General features: G+C 42.1%; 1 protein-coding gene across 5 annotated transcripts in view; it reads left to right on the top strand.

Moving 5' to 3' along the window:
- RBFOX1 (RNA binding fox-1 homolog 1) overlaps nucleotides 1-14,304 on the top strand; it is a 1,278,833-nt gene that overhangs the window by 1,260,181 nt on the left and 4,348 nt on the right. The gene's annotated exons all lie outside the window — the stretch shown is intronic.

Genomic DNA, 14,304 nt, shown 5'->3' with positions numbered 1-14,304 from the left:
GATTGGACTCCATTTCAGGTTGAAATTTGACAAGGCAAAACATCACTCTCAACAAGATACTTTTCTTATTATACAATGTTCTTTCTTTAACCCTGCAAAATACAAGATGAATGATACCAGGGGTACCTGGAAGATTCTTCTTCTAGTGCTTTATTTAACTTTAATGTCGATGCTTCTTTTCCCAGTAAAAAAATAGCAAATTTTGAAACTCCATTTTGAAAAAGCTAAAAAATAATGTCTGATAGCATAAGAATGATGTTGTAGCCATCATGGTCCAGAATAGTATGTATTAATGCACGCAACTACACTTCCTCAACAAATTCTAGGTTTTTTTATGCTGGCAGTTTGAACATCCTTTTACTGCTGCTGTAAATAGTTGTGCATGGCTTATACGGAACTTTTATTTGTTATTGCTTTTAGTACTCCCCGTAGTTGTTATGGTAAGATGTTCAACCATGGGATCAGCTGATAAAAATCAGTAAACACTTGGATTATCCTCTGTTCTTCTGTAGTAAGTTTGATTAATCCTTCTATCTCACTCAGTGAAAACATTGGCAACCCTTTTCAGCATCTTTGTCATTATCTCTTTGACAGCTTGCCTTCCTTGTGCTTGCAGTTCTAGGTCAGTTCGCATGGCTAGTCAAATGTGACAACATGACAAGATTAAGTAAAGCCAGGGTTCTGTGATTTGTAAATGGAGGATTTGCAATGTGAAGCTGTTTTGATAACAAAAATAGAGAATCATCTATGTTTGCACTGATCTCAACAGGTTGTGGGGGGGAGGGAGGGCAATGAGTACATTCCCTGTATTCAGATCTTAGAGTGAGAAAACCAAGACAACTGCTGCTGCAATATGCTTAAATTATGAGACTTGAAAGATGGATGTCATTCCTTCTGTGTATGTACAATATATTTTATATGCACATGTGCAACAGACAATAAACAAATGGGAAGTTTAGCAGACATTGAATATGAAATGCTTAATTTAAAAGTATTTATTTAAAACAGTGAATAAAAAACAATGAAGGCCGCATAAAAATGTATGGTGTCAAGTAAACAATATTACAGTAGTCAGCCTGTTAAAGATATGGTTCAATTATAATAATAAAATGGTTTACAGACAAAACTAGAAAGAATTCGTTTCCTGCTAAACTACTTCCACTTTTGAGGTGGTCCCCATGGTACCCATTAGTCTCCACTACCCCTTCACAACAAGTCTTATCAGGAGCAAAAGTGAAATTGAATTTTCCCAGTAGAAATGATATAGATGAATGCAACTAAGCAGGAGGCAATTTTTAGATTAGAAACTGATTGGGACACCAAGTTAAATGTGTTCATTTATGTGACAAGGGACCTTCAGCTATTAATAAATGCCAGTGGTCCAGATGTAGGTTTTACATGTGAAGGAAGATAGTAAAACAAAAACCTGCAGCTAACACCAGGCAGGAGCATTATTCTATACTAACTTGGAGGGGATAGGGTCTTCTTCAAAATCACAAGGTCTGCATCTTGTAGTATGTGGATATTGCTGTAATCATAATACTGACCAATCCCAGTTCCTCTTAATTAGCCAGGACTGACAAAGTGGGCAGGCCAGAACCTCCTGTGGTTGGAGGTATATGATAAGCTACAGGGAAGGAATAGAAGGGATTGTATCCATCTGAATATGTTCTTGTACCTTCACCTCATGCTTGACAGTAAGAAGAATATGGGATGACACCTCCCGTGAAGCAAGAGAGAAACCGTGGCTGTGAATTAGAAACTTTTCTAATTAGCAAGATTGATGGCCAAACAAGTGGCACTGTGGGAAACTCCCCTGCATGTATTTATCATAATTGGGATAAAAGGCACTGACTGAAAAAAACATAAATCAGAGAATAGGACAGCAGCAGGTGCTTAGGAGATGCCAGCTCTTGTGAAATAGGCACAACTGGTTTTGCAGCAGTTAAGCAACCTTACTTTGATTGTTACAATCCGTAAAGGCTATACCACTGAAAATTGCCCCTGAAGGACAGGAATCAATAGGAAAAGAAATATAAAACACACAAGGAAATGTATTCAAACAGAGGCCAGAATCTTGGAACGCTTCCAATATTCCACACAAATAGTCCAGGTGGGGCTTTTTTCCCCACAGAAAAGAAACAAAATCTTGATGCATAAGATTTGACAAGAAAATTTGTGACTTTCCTTGTTTAGGTATTATCAGTGCCAGAGAGTTCTAGAGTCTTTAGAAACAAAAAGAAAGAGAATGGAAGGTTCAAAGGCATTCACAATTTTTAAAAGGACTAATGTTTAGACATGGTACAACACTTCTCTAAATCCTGTAAAGCAGCTATCTGAGATTTATCCCATTCAAAAGCAAAACTCCAATGACCAAATTCAGACCTAGCATAAGTAGGTCAAATAATTCAGAACTTTGTTATTTCATCTTTTTATACTAAGTTTGGATCGGCTCTTTTAGTTCCTAATTGTGGATAGTAGTGCAGATTGTTATTCAGGATTTCAAATGTTGAGGGATGCCATACTGGGTGCAAGAAATACATTTTTGTTTGGTTGTTTATTTGACTGATTGCTTGCTTGCTTGCTTGCTTGCTTTATATGCCACCCTTCCCATCAAAGGCTCAGGGCATCTTACAATAAGAGAACAGAACAATTTACAAGGGAACTAGAATATCAATATAAAATAGAAACCCCCTAAACAATATCTCAGCCTATCTTTGTTTGCTAAATGCATACTCATATAATGTCTTTCAGTAATTCCAAAAGATGTCTAGGCTCAGGCTCTGGTAGGCTTTGAGGACTTGCCAAGTGGACTTGGTGTACTGATGGTGCTTGCCTGAGGTTGGTCTTGGCTAACCTTAGGGATTGTGTTGCAGTGTAAGCAAGAAGGCAGTTCCTTAGGTTTTGGGGGGCCAAGACCATTTAGAAATATAGGCCACAGAAAGCTATTGGGAGCCATTGCACACTCTGGAGCACCAGTTTCATGCTCCTGGCAACCCACTCCTCTTAGATGTGCTGCCACATTCTGCACCAGCTGCAGCTTCCAGGTGGTCTTGAAGGGCAGCCCTACATGGCAGTAGTCTAGCCTTGAGGTAGGAAGTCATAGGTGATGGTGGCCAGATCTGAATCTGAAAGTAAGGGTCTCACCCTTCTCACCAGATAGAATTGATGAGAAACACTCCTAGCCACTGCCACCACCTGAGGATTCAGAAGCATACCAAGGCTGACAACTTAAGTGACAAAGGGAGGCTGAACTGCATCAGTGAAAAATATCTCACAATCTCAAACATATAAGGCTTCCCTTGTAGAAACCCTACCTTGTCTTGCGCAGATGATCAGCTCTGGCCCTTTCCCTCCAGTTCTATAAGAGCATATTAGTATTAAATTTATACTACCTGGCATTGTCCTGAACCTACAAATAGTTTGGGAGGTGGAAATGTCATTTGGAGAGGTGACAGAAAATCTGTATTATCATTATGAGGCTAAGGCTGCACACTGTTTTCTGGCTAAGTCTTGTAGGTCCAGCATTCATCCCCAAACCTGCCAAGTCTCCATCCTTTTCAGAAAAGCAACTTCTTTGGTGGAGAGGGAAACCACAGGCAAAGTGATATCTTATGTCATGTAGAGATGATGTGGGCCTTTGATGTTCTAAAGGTAAAACTTAATATAGGTAATAGGGCTGTGTGAAACAGCTGTTTCATTTCCATTTCAGTTTTGGCCGAATCTGTTTTGGAGTTTTGATGCTGTTTTGGTGCTGATTTGGAAATTCGGATTGGCCAGGGACAGGCAGGCACAGCCAGGTAGCTTCAGGTTCTCCCTCAGCTCCTCCAGGTGTGCCTGCCTCTCCCTGGGCAGGGAGGGCTATGGGAGAAGCCCCCATGGCTGCTCTGCTTGGCCCCATCCCCTGCCCGACTCCAGCCTTCTGGAGTGCGGAGTCTGGCACTACTCAGCCCCAGTGGCCCCAGCTCCCAGACAGCATGAAGCACCCTGTGAAGCTACACTGCACCTGGGCTGTGGGGCAGCTGCCGCACAGGTGCCGGGAGGGGGGAGTGATCCCCACTGCCCTGAGCTGCATGGAGGGGGGAGGGGGATCTGTCATGAGCCCCCAGAGACCCTGATTGCTGCAGCTACAGCAGTGGAGTGTGGGACTTTTTTTTTCTTTTTTTTAAGTGCCAGGTGTCCTGCAGCTCCTCCGGCTGTGCCTGCCTCTGCCCCAGTGTGGGGAGCCACAGGAGAAGCCCCCATGGCTGCTCCCCCCTGCCCCAGCCTCCCGGCACCTTAACCTGCCCCCGCCTCCTGGCACTTAAAAAGGAGGGCTGCAAGGCTGTTCCAGACTCTTCCCAGGGGGTGCAGGCCCCTGGATCTGCACACAGGATGACAGCTGGCTGTCACTGCTGGCTGGGACCAGCACTTGGCACAGCCCATGCCAAGCATCAGGAAGACTGGTGCTGCCGCTGGCCCCAGGTGGCAGAGGCAGCACGCTTTCATCCCACACACAGATCCAGGTACCCACACCCTGCCAGGAGGGCTGCGGGGATGTGCCAGGATTTCTCCCGGGGGGAGGGGGGGGCGCAGGCCCATGGATCTGCATGCGGGATGTCAGCAGGCTGCCTTGTCTCCCCCAGAGCACTGGGATTGGAAGGGACCTCAGGGACAGATCACAGACACTAGCCAGCTACAGATGTCAGTATTAGAGCAGTCCTTCCCTGCCACCCTGCTGACTTTCTGTTTCCCCTCAAGCCTGCCTCCGATATATTCTGAAACATCCAAAACATTTCTGAAACATTTTGGATGCTTTCATTTCATTTTGGAGATTTTTCAGAGCCTTCCATTTCATTTCAGATTTGGTGTTTTGGGTGCCAAAACAGACTGAAACACCTCGGAAACAAAATGGCTACTGAGGTTTCACACAGCCCTAATAAGTAATTTTATTCAAGACAGCAGAAATGACTGAGAGTAAATAAAAATCTTAAGTGAATTACTACTATAGAGCGTGTGTGGAAGAAATGAGGGGCATGTGTGCATGACACTTTAAAGCGGGTTAAATGCTTTTGCACCACTTTAATGGTGTTGATTTTTGCATGGGTCAGTGGTGTATTGTGCATTAACTCAAGCTGCTGTAGCACATTTGGCAGCATAATGCGCCTTAAATGACTTTGGGGTGCAGCAAACTAACCTCTGAGGAGTTTTAGTTTGCTACCCTGCAGTCATGGAGCAAAGTACCGGCCTCTGTGTGGCTCAGGGACTGTGTAGTCAGCCTGGGAAGGCAGGCTCCACTGAAGGGAAAGAAAAAAAAGCAGCGAGCCTCATCTTTTTTTTTTTTTTTTTCCCCCTGGAGCCTGCCTGCCTGCATGAGCTGCACAGGAACCCAGTCATTTCCTTTGTGGCTGCAGTGCTCCCCAGGACCACCTGAGACAGGTGCCTGTGGGTGGGTGCCGCCTGAGGGGGGCGGTGGCCTCACTACCCAGGGACTGCTCCACCCATTGGCACCTTGCCCTCCCCTCCCCACCGCCATAGAGGCAGGGAAGACATGGGTGGACATGACACGGGTTTACAGCGCTCTAAACTGAAGCAGTGTTTTTAAAAACCCACTACTTCAATTTAGGGCCCCTGTTTCATCTACACATACCTATATAATGCAACATACTAAAAAACTATAGTAAAGAATATATGATTTTTTTTTGTTAAAAAATATCAGTAACAAGTATTATTTCACACTGGCTACAACACAGTCCTCTGCTGGTAGCATGTTGTTGTTATTTTTTCTCCCCCTGAAACTCATTATGAAATGAGTAGTTTAAGCATCAAGTAGCTCTGTACTGCAGTTCTCTTTCACTTGCCATAGGCCTTCCTTTATGATCAGGTGACCAATAAAAGAGCCAACATGGCCAGTCATTGGAACCATTTATCTGGGGAAACCAGGCAATATCACCTTTTCTTAGGCAATATCACCACTGAATCCCACCCAGCTCTGCCTTAAGAAGGTTATTTATTGCAATTCTGTGTCATCCTCTTTTGCCTTCCCTGTGGCTATGAAAATCAGATAATCAATACAAAGTTCTAAATTCTGCTGGTCATGGCTCCCACCAACTGGGAGGCATAACATCCCTGGTATTAGTGCTTCCTGCCTACACATGAGCTGTTGAGCTGTGGTAAGAATTAAGAGAACCAAGCTCACTTCTTGCTGCTTAGGCAAGTTTGATCCACTTAGTTGAGAGGCTTAAAGTTATCTGTTTCTAAAAGATTTCCTTGTCAAAAAATAATAACCCTTAACGCCAACTGAAATTACACTGGTCCAGGGTTCAAAGCCTGAAAGATCAGAGGACTTCCCATTTTAAAATCAGATAGTCAAGTAAGGTCAGATTCAATAAAAATGCTTCTTCTTGCAGAAAAGTCAAAATTCTTAGTATTCAACTAATATAAATAATATGTTTCTAGCCTGACATATAGCAAGAGGCATATTAGACCATATTTACAGCATTGCTATTTTTTTCAATCTAAATTTTCACTTGACCTTAGCATCCATCAGCTCACATTAACATTTGAAATTCATGTTTTCAGTCACTGGCAAGAGTTAGTCACAGTTTTCCAAAATGATAGTAGTTTCTGAGATTTTGGTTTCAAATAAATCAGTTTCCTCAATATCTGAATGGGAAAAAAGGGGGAAGAAAGCAAGTAATAAAATATGTGACCTTAAATTTTAGCATTTCATGATTTATCAGAATAAAAAAGCACTTAGGAAATGCTTTCAGAACCAATGTTGTTGTGGGTTGTTTTTTCTCCCTCACTACTGGTTTTGGACCAGCAATGGGGGCAAACCTTGTTCTTCCATACTCTTTAACTTACTTTTATTAAAATACTAATTGTATACCACTTAAAATATTCTAGCAGGAAAACTATGTTAAATGGCTTCAGCTTTTATATTGTGATTTTCCCTTGCTAATTTTGTTAATCTAATAATGTGTGTTGCTAAGCAGTTTCCAAATTATGCTAAAGCCCAAACTCCCTAATCAGGACTGGAGCCTCATTACCAGGCTTTGGTGCACAGGAAAATATGGTCACTGCACCAAATGATTTACAAGCCAAAAATTAAAGAAGTTAGCTTTGGGAAAGGAGATTCCTTACCCACATTTTAGAGGTTTTAGCAAAATGAGACAATTAAAATGCCTTACTAGTTTCAAACGCCTTACTCTTATACATTGCAGGTAAAAGCTGACATAGCTAGTTGTGTACCTTAGCAAATTCTGTACATGTGCAGGTAGAAATTTGCTCATTTGTAATATACATATTGCAATATATATTTCCCCAGTAGATAATGTAGATTTACTTTTTCAAGTGTTTAAGCGTTTCTTTTTTTATCCTGTTGAGTTCCCCACAGAGGGCAGCAATAAGTTATTACTAATTCATGTTTCATAGAAATTCCTGTTGAATCAAATGAGAGTTTTGCCTGAGTAAAGATTAAATAATACATGAGAATCTAGCCACTAGTGAATGTTTTACATCTGTGTTCTAAGCCACTGGTCCTTGCCTACCCATGAGTCTTTCTCTCAAAATTTCCCATTGTTGCACCTGTTCTGAAGGTCCAGCCTGAGTAGCAACAATATGTGCCACATTGGTCATGGAGGTCATACTTTTATTAGCATCATGCCATCTACACTTACATGACAAAAGATGAAATGACAAGGTGAAAAAAATCCTGGCACTGCACTGCACGGCGTTCTGTTAGTGGTGCACACGTAGTACATTCTTAATAAAAAGTCAATTGTATTCATAGCTTGAAACAAGGATTTCTGTAAAATTACACTTCTTCAGGAAATCGTGTTGACAGTTAAACTGTGTCCTTCAGGTGTCATTTTTTAAAAAAAGGTAAATATATGTCTAAATATTTTAGTTAATAATTACCTTCAGTGATAATTTCCAGTGTAAATTCTAGAAGAACACTGAAATAATGCTAATTTAAATGAAAAAATAAGTCTGCTGAAACATAGCAGCTGATGAATGAATAACTTGATTGCTTGGTGACTGTGCACTAGTTTATTGATTTTCAGCTTGACAGTATGCCTTAAGTTCTTCCCACCATTTTCAGATGGACTCTCAATATACTCCGCTAACCTTGTGAGCATCTAAATTTCTGTGTCATGGAAGGGCGTGTTTAAACATTAGCATTTAAAAAGAAACCTACTTGGTTTAAGTTTAAGCTGACACTGTTCCTTTTTCTCTGTGGAAATGAAATTTATTAATCATAATAAAACCATCATATTCTGAAGGTGGAGGTCACCCTGAGGAGAAAAAAAAAGTTCTATTCATTGCAGAGGAATTTCAAATGTATTTTTCCCAGATACTACCTTAGTATGGGTTCTGTCTTCTTTAGAAATGTATTCTTCTATGATAGTAGCTTATTTTCTTCCAAAAGAATTTTATGCAATCAGTTGTAAGAATGATAATTTTTCTTCTTTAAAAGCAGTTTATTCTCTTTTATGTTAGATTTGGAAAGATTCTGTGTATGTATCATTATACCTAAGAAGGAGATTTGTTTTATTTTTTAGTTATACAGATCTGGCCAAGTGGGATTTCAAGATCCTGTAAACCCTTTTTGGTTCTAAAACTTTCAATGTGGATGCTTGTTTTTTCACATAACAGTTGTGTGGGTGGTTAGAAAAGAGTGGTCTTACAGCAATTTCTGAAATAACAACAAGCTTTACAGTGGAGAAAGCTGTCAGTAGGAATGCAGAGGAAATTTTCTTAAGATGCAATGGTTTATACATAACAGGACACAATTATCTTATGAAGTTGATGCTAGTTGACCAACCTGTTTCATTCTAGTCTGAGGAACAGACAGCTGTACACAATAGGGTCAATAATCAATATTTGATAAATGTGTTCTATGTAATTTAAACCACTGGCATTAATTGGCATTTCTTTTGAAATAGTTTGATCCAAAAATTGGGTTTAAGTCATTCTGCCTTAGGCCCTGAAGAACGTAAGATGTTTTTCCCTTGAACAAAGAGAACAAGCTAGACCAGATTCCACTACAATGCACTGGAAAGTAAATGCTACTTACATTAGACCTCTGAGTATCACAGCATAGAAATTATGGCTGACAGTTTTGGGGAAGTTCTTACCACCAAACTCAATAGCACCTGATAGGTATACAGGCCTTGGGAAAGCCTGACATCTTACATAGTTTCTAGAACTGAAATATATTTAGTGCTGAACTCTACCTCAAATGTGGCTACTAGCCCCTTTCTCTTTTAAGGCCAGTGGAGTTGACATGAAAATCTAATCCCTCATATAATATATAAATGTAAAGAGGTGGTGATGTATTCTGTACAGAGTTTGCTTGAATTATTGTCCAACATTAGGAACAGAAGGCAGTTAGTCACCAGCAGTTCTGTTGTCTTTTATAATTCATAGAGGGCATGCATCAGTGCTGCATGTCTGGCCTTTTATGACTAATGTTACAGAATGCATGCCTTTGGGAGAAACAGCATAGTCCACTTTCATGAATATAGAGGCCATTAGTTGCTAAAAGTGACTTAATTTGTATATGTACATATAAGGATACAGAATGTTACCTTGTGCTAAAGAATACCTGCTATAGTGTGGGCTTATCTATATGTGTCCCTCAATAAACTTGTGTGCAGTTCATGCTGAAGTCAGTTGCTCCTGGGTGCAGGATCTTCACATGTGCCCAGGAGCACAGCAGTTTGAGCTAGGGTGGAGCAGGCTTGGGGGGTTAACCCTGGGCTCTGGGTGGTGACATCAGGCAGTGGAGGGGCTAGCTGGGGCACAAGACTGCCCAAAGTTCAGAGCCTTGTGGCTGACCCCCCAAGCCTGCTGTCAGCTTAGGGTTGCTCCTCCCCAGCTCAGACTGCTGTGTTCCTGGTGCTTTCTGTGCAGTAAATAACTCCTACATAACATAGTACTTTCCCCAGCAATACTAACTTATGACAGAGTTAATTCATTTACTGTGCCCTAATGTTTGCACATGTGTAGACAGTGACACTCTACTGTGGAGCCAATTAGTCAACTCTGCAGTAAAATGCATGTGTAGATGCACCCAGTAGATCACAAATGACTCCAAGGCTCAGATTCTCCATAGCTTCTCCATAACTCCCGGCCCTTAAAAAAAAAAAAAAGCCCACACTTACTGGCTCCTGCCAGGTGGGGGGACGATCCCTGGTGCCCCCCACTGCCCCATGCTGTGTGGAAGGCTCTGCCACGAGCCCCCAGAAGCCTCAAGGCCACTGCAGCAGCTGGTGAGTCAGGGGTGGTGTTTTTTTAAAGGTCTGGGAGCTGGTGCAGGCAGGGCAGCCATAGGGGGGGCCTGGGAGAGCAGGTGGGGGTTGGGAGGCTCATGGCAGAGCCCCCCACAAAGTGGGGGGCAGTGGGATACAGCAGGGTTTGTCCCCTGCCTGGCAGCAGCTGGTTAGTAGGGGCTTTTTTTTAAAGAGCTGGGAGCTGGGGCTGGGCTGGGTAGGGCAGCCATAGGGGGTGGGGCTGGGAGAGTGGGCAGGGGACACTCAGGGAAGCTGGGGGAGCAGGCAGGGGATGGCACCTGGCAGGGGTCCCCCCATGGTTCCCTCCTCCCTCCTCTAGCCCCTTCACCCCCAACCCCTACTTACCAGCATGGAGTCCAGATCCAGCTCCCTGCTGCAGCCAGTGGGGACTGCCCAAATTGTTGAAGCTCTCCAAATCTTTTCCAAATTGATTTGGAGAGCTTCAAATCAGTTCAGACCTTTTAATTGGTCTCCTGATTCGATTTGGATTTGGAGATTCGGCCACTGAATTGGGCTGAATCTCCTCCAAATCAAATCAGCACCTGAAGCTTCGCACATCCCTAGTGATTAGGGCACTTGCCAGTAAATACGATGCGCAGGTTCTGGGCTTTCTTTATTCTGAAAGAAAACTGGTCATTACCAGTTGGTACTGAACAGAATGGTACTGAACAATGCTTAACCCAGTGATTCTCAACCAGGATGTTTCATGGTGCTGCTCAATATTAGGACTATTAGATATGTAGACATATATACACAATTCACAAAATAAACCCAGAGGTTTCAAATAGGTGTCCATGGTATCAAAAACCTTTTAAACTGTGTCTGAACCCTTGTGATAGAAGAATTGCTTTATTATTTTTACAAAACAGAGAAAACAAGGAAAAGATAGGGGTTGGCATTTTCTGAGGGTTGCCTTGAGTGTAACAGGGTTAAAAACCACTAGCCTAACCTGTGGCTTAGTCACTGAGGCAGTGTTCTCAGAAACTGAAAAGATGTAAGTTCAAAACCCTTCAGGGTGAAAGGAGCCTACAAGATGAGTCTTTTGTTTTCCAATCAAGTACCTTAACCACTAGGCTGTTTGGCTGAGAAAAAGGGCAGGTCCTTTTTCTAGCTAGATCACAATTTCAGAACTTGGGCTTAGGTATACACATATGGAACCACAGACATGCCTGGTCAGAGCACAGCCTACTCTGCATGCTCAAAGCAGTGTAGATGCTTTCATGTCCACACTGAAGATAGACTAGGATCTCAAATGGCAGTTATGTGGTGGGGCATTTCAGCATGTAAAGTGAACTAGGATTCTGCTTTTTTATCCTAAATACTTTGTTTCCTTATCTTTGTGAGGAATAACCATTTCAATAGAAAGTTCAAGTATTTGGAGGGAGAAAGGCAGGATGGCAAAGGGCAGCTGCCTCCCTGGACAGAGGTACATTATAATGAAACATCCAGATCTGCATAGGACTTTTTAAAGGGTTGTTGTCAGCCTTTGGTATCTGTGCAAAATTTCCCTTAATGGTAATAGGAAATCTGCACATGAAATATGTCATGGTGTTTGGATTCATAAAGACAGAGATCCAAAGCTAGTAATATATCTGTTAGAGCCTGGAAGCAACAATGCAAATCATTTGCCATCTTTTCTTTGCATTTTAGTCCAACATTTGTTTTAAAGTGTTATGAAAATGTTAAGTTCTAAATTTTCATGTGTCTGCTATTTGTATATACTCCAGTATTTGGGGTAATGATATGATACAGCCAGGGCTTGATACTTAGAAGAGCTGAGTACATATAGTTCCATCAGGGTCAACTGGTGTGCATGTGCTCAACATTTAGGAAAATCATACCTTGGGTATACTAACAATTTTAAAAACCAAAATTAGAGGATACTATAAAAATATATCTAACATTTATATAGATCTATAACATTTGTGATAACGTGTAGTACGAAGGGTAAACTCAAAATGAATTAATTGGATTAATACAGCACTTTCACTGGATTCCTATTAGGGGTGTGTGAAATGGACTGTATTCGATTTCAATTTGGATTCAGCCACATTTGGGGAACAGTGATTCGGCCATAGATACAGCTTTAAATGGTTTTTCTACATACGTCAAGGTACCAGGTGTGGCTCGTGAATGCTGCGATGGTGGGGCAGATGGAACATCCCACAGGAGCATGCCCCCCCCCCGTGAACCCAGAAGTGGACTGGAAATACTTCTGGTCAATTTCCAGGTCTGCCGCTGAGCGTGCAGGCGACCCTCCCCCGCGCCCACCTCAGCCACAGGGGACCCCAGGTGCCCCCCAGACCCAGGAGGCACCAATCACCAAGCCGGGGGGTGGGTTCCCCTGCACACCCTGCGGCGGACCTGGAAGTGGACCAGAAGTGCTTCTGGTCTGCTTCTGGGTCCCCTGCTGAGCATGCTGGCGACCCCCCTGTGTTTCCATGGGATGCTCCATCTGCCTCAACATGTCAGCATTCATGAGCACCTGGTACCTTGAGGTATGTAGAAAAAACATTTAAAACAGTGTCTATGTCCGAATCATTGAATCTCTCCGAATCGATTTGGAGGGTTCTGATTCGATTCAGAGATATTGAAGGGTCTCCCGATTCAATTTGGATTTGGAGATTCGGCCACCGAATTGAATCAGCAACTGAAGCTTCGCACAGCCTTAATTCCAATGCTGACACTTGGGAAGCGTGGGTTGAGAACAGGCCATTAGGCAATAGGACCACTGCAGAAGCAGAACACTTAATTCCAGTGAAAATGATCCATTTGCTTGACAGCCAAACCAGGATCAGACTGGATTGTGAAATAGCTTCACACAAAGCACCTCAAGTAGAAGGAACATTGTTCATTCTACAGAAATCAGAGGATAGCGGGAGTGAAGGCTATACTCTTCTACGAGTGAAGACACATTCTTCAGTTTGCACTCATTGAATCTCTTTCTACTTTTTCCATCAAGGAAGTATAGTTGTACCTACATGGAAAGGCTAGGTGTTCCATTCTCAGAAATGTACTGATCCCTGAGGAGAGGGGCAACTGTGTTTCAACCATTGCCTGTCTCTCCCAATTCCCCTTCTTGTTTCTGTGGATAGCATGATTTCCCCGACTTGGGGTTCCTGCACCAGTTCTGTCCTTTATGCCATTTCCTTGTGAGTGACAGTTCTATATAATAGAGAATAATGAGCATATCCTCTGGTATAATTTAACCTGTTTTGCCCTGCACATTGATTTGGGGTGGGTAGGGAAATCTAATCAAGATATGCTTTCTCAGTTTCAGAGCTTGTAGAGATAATGCCTTTCAGTTTCCCCTCAACTGATGGCATAGGCATCAGCTGTGGGGATTCCATGTACGGAAGAGAATTTATGGGATATAAAGGAGTAAAATGGATAACTGTCCAAACTCTGAAAAACGTTATTTCACAAATGAATTTATAAACAGAATATCCAGATTTCTTATGTCCAGAACAGAATCTGCTGAGTTGCTAACAACACATGGATGTTAGACCCTATCTAATCTCTTATGGAGAGACCAAAAGAATTATTTTTTCATTACTGCAATCCCAGTGTACAAGATATAGCAATACTTACAAGTTTTTTATTGTCACATGTGATGTCTAAGATCAAATATCAGGTGGTTTTTCAGTGAAGGGACCCACATTAGAGACATTTTAGTAATGGAAAATGTAGGCTTTACCCATGACTAGTACTAAGTCAATATACTGTAAGTGATAGAAAAAAAAAAGCAATGCACTTTAAAAGACCCATGTGTGTAAATAAACACATTTCTGAACACAGGGGATGAGAAAAATCTAATTTAGGACATTACATTTGATTCACCTCAGCAGTATTTTGGCTTGGATATTCAAATACTTCTGTGCAAATGTCATAAGTTGGGAATAGGGACATCCATCCCATATTTCCAGAGCTTGAGAACACAGAGACAGCATGTTTCTTTCCTGGAGAAAAGCAATGCTTCACATGTTTCTACAGCATCCCTTCTTAGTCTGATAGTGGTTCTTAA

This window comes from Alligator sinensis, unplaced genomic scaffold (genome assembly GCF_000455745.1).
Source record: "Alligator sinensis unplaced genomic scaffold, ASM45574v1 scaffold404_1, whole genome shotgun sequence".
Lineage (NCBI taxonomy): Eukaryota > Metazoa > Chordata > Crocodylia > Alligatoridae > Alligator > Alligator sinensis.
This window is presented reverse-complemented; position numbering and strand designations above follow the sequence as displayed.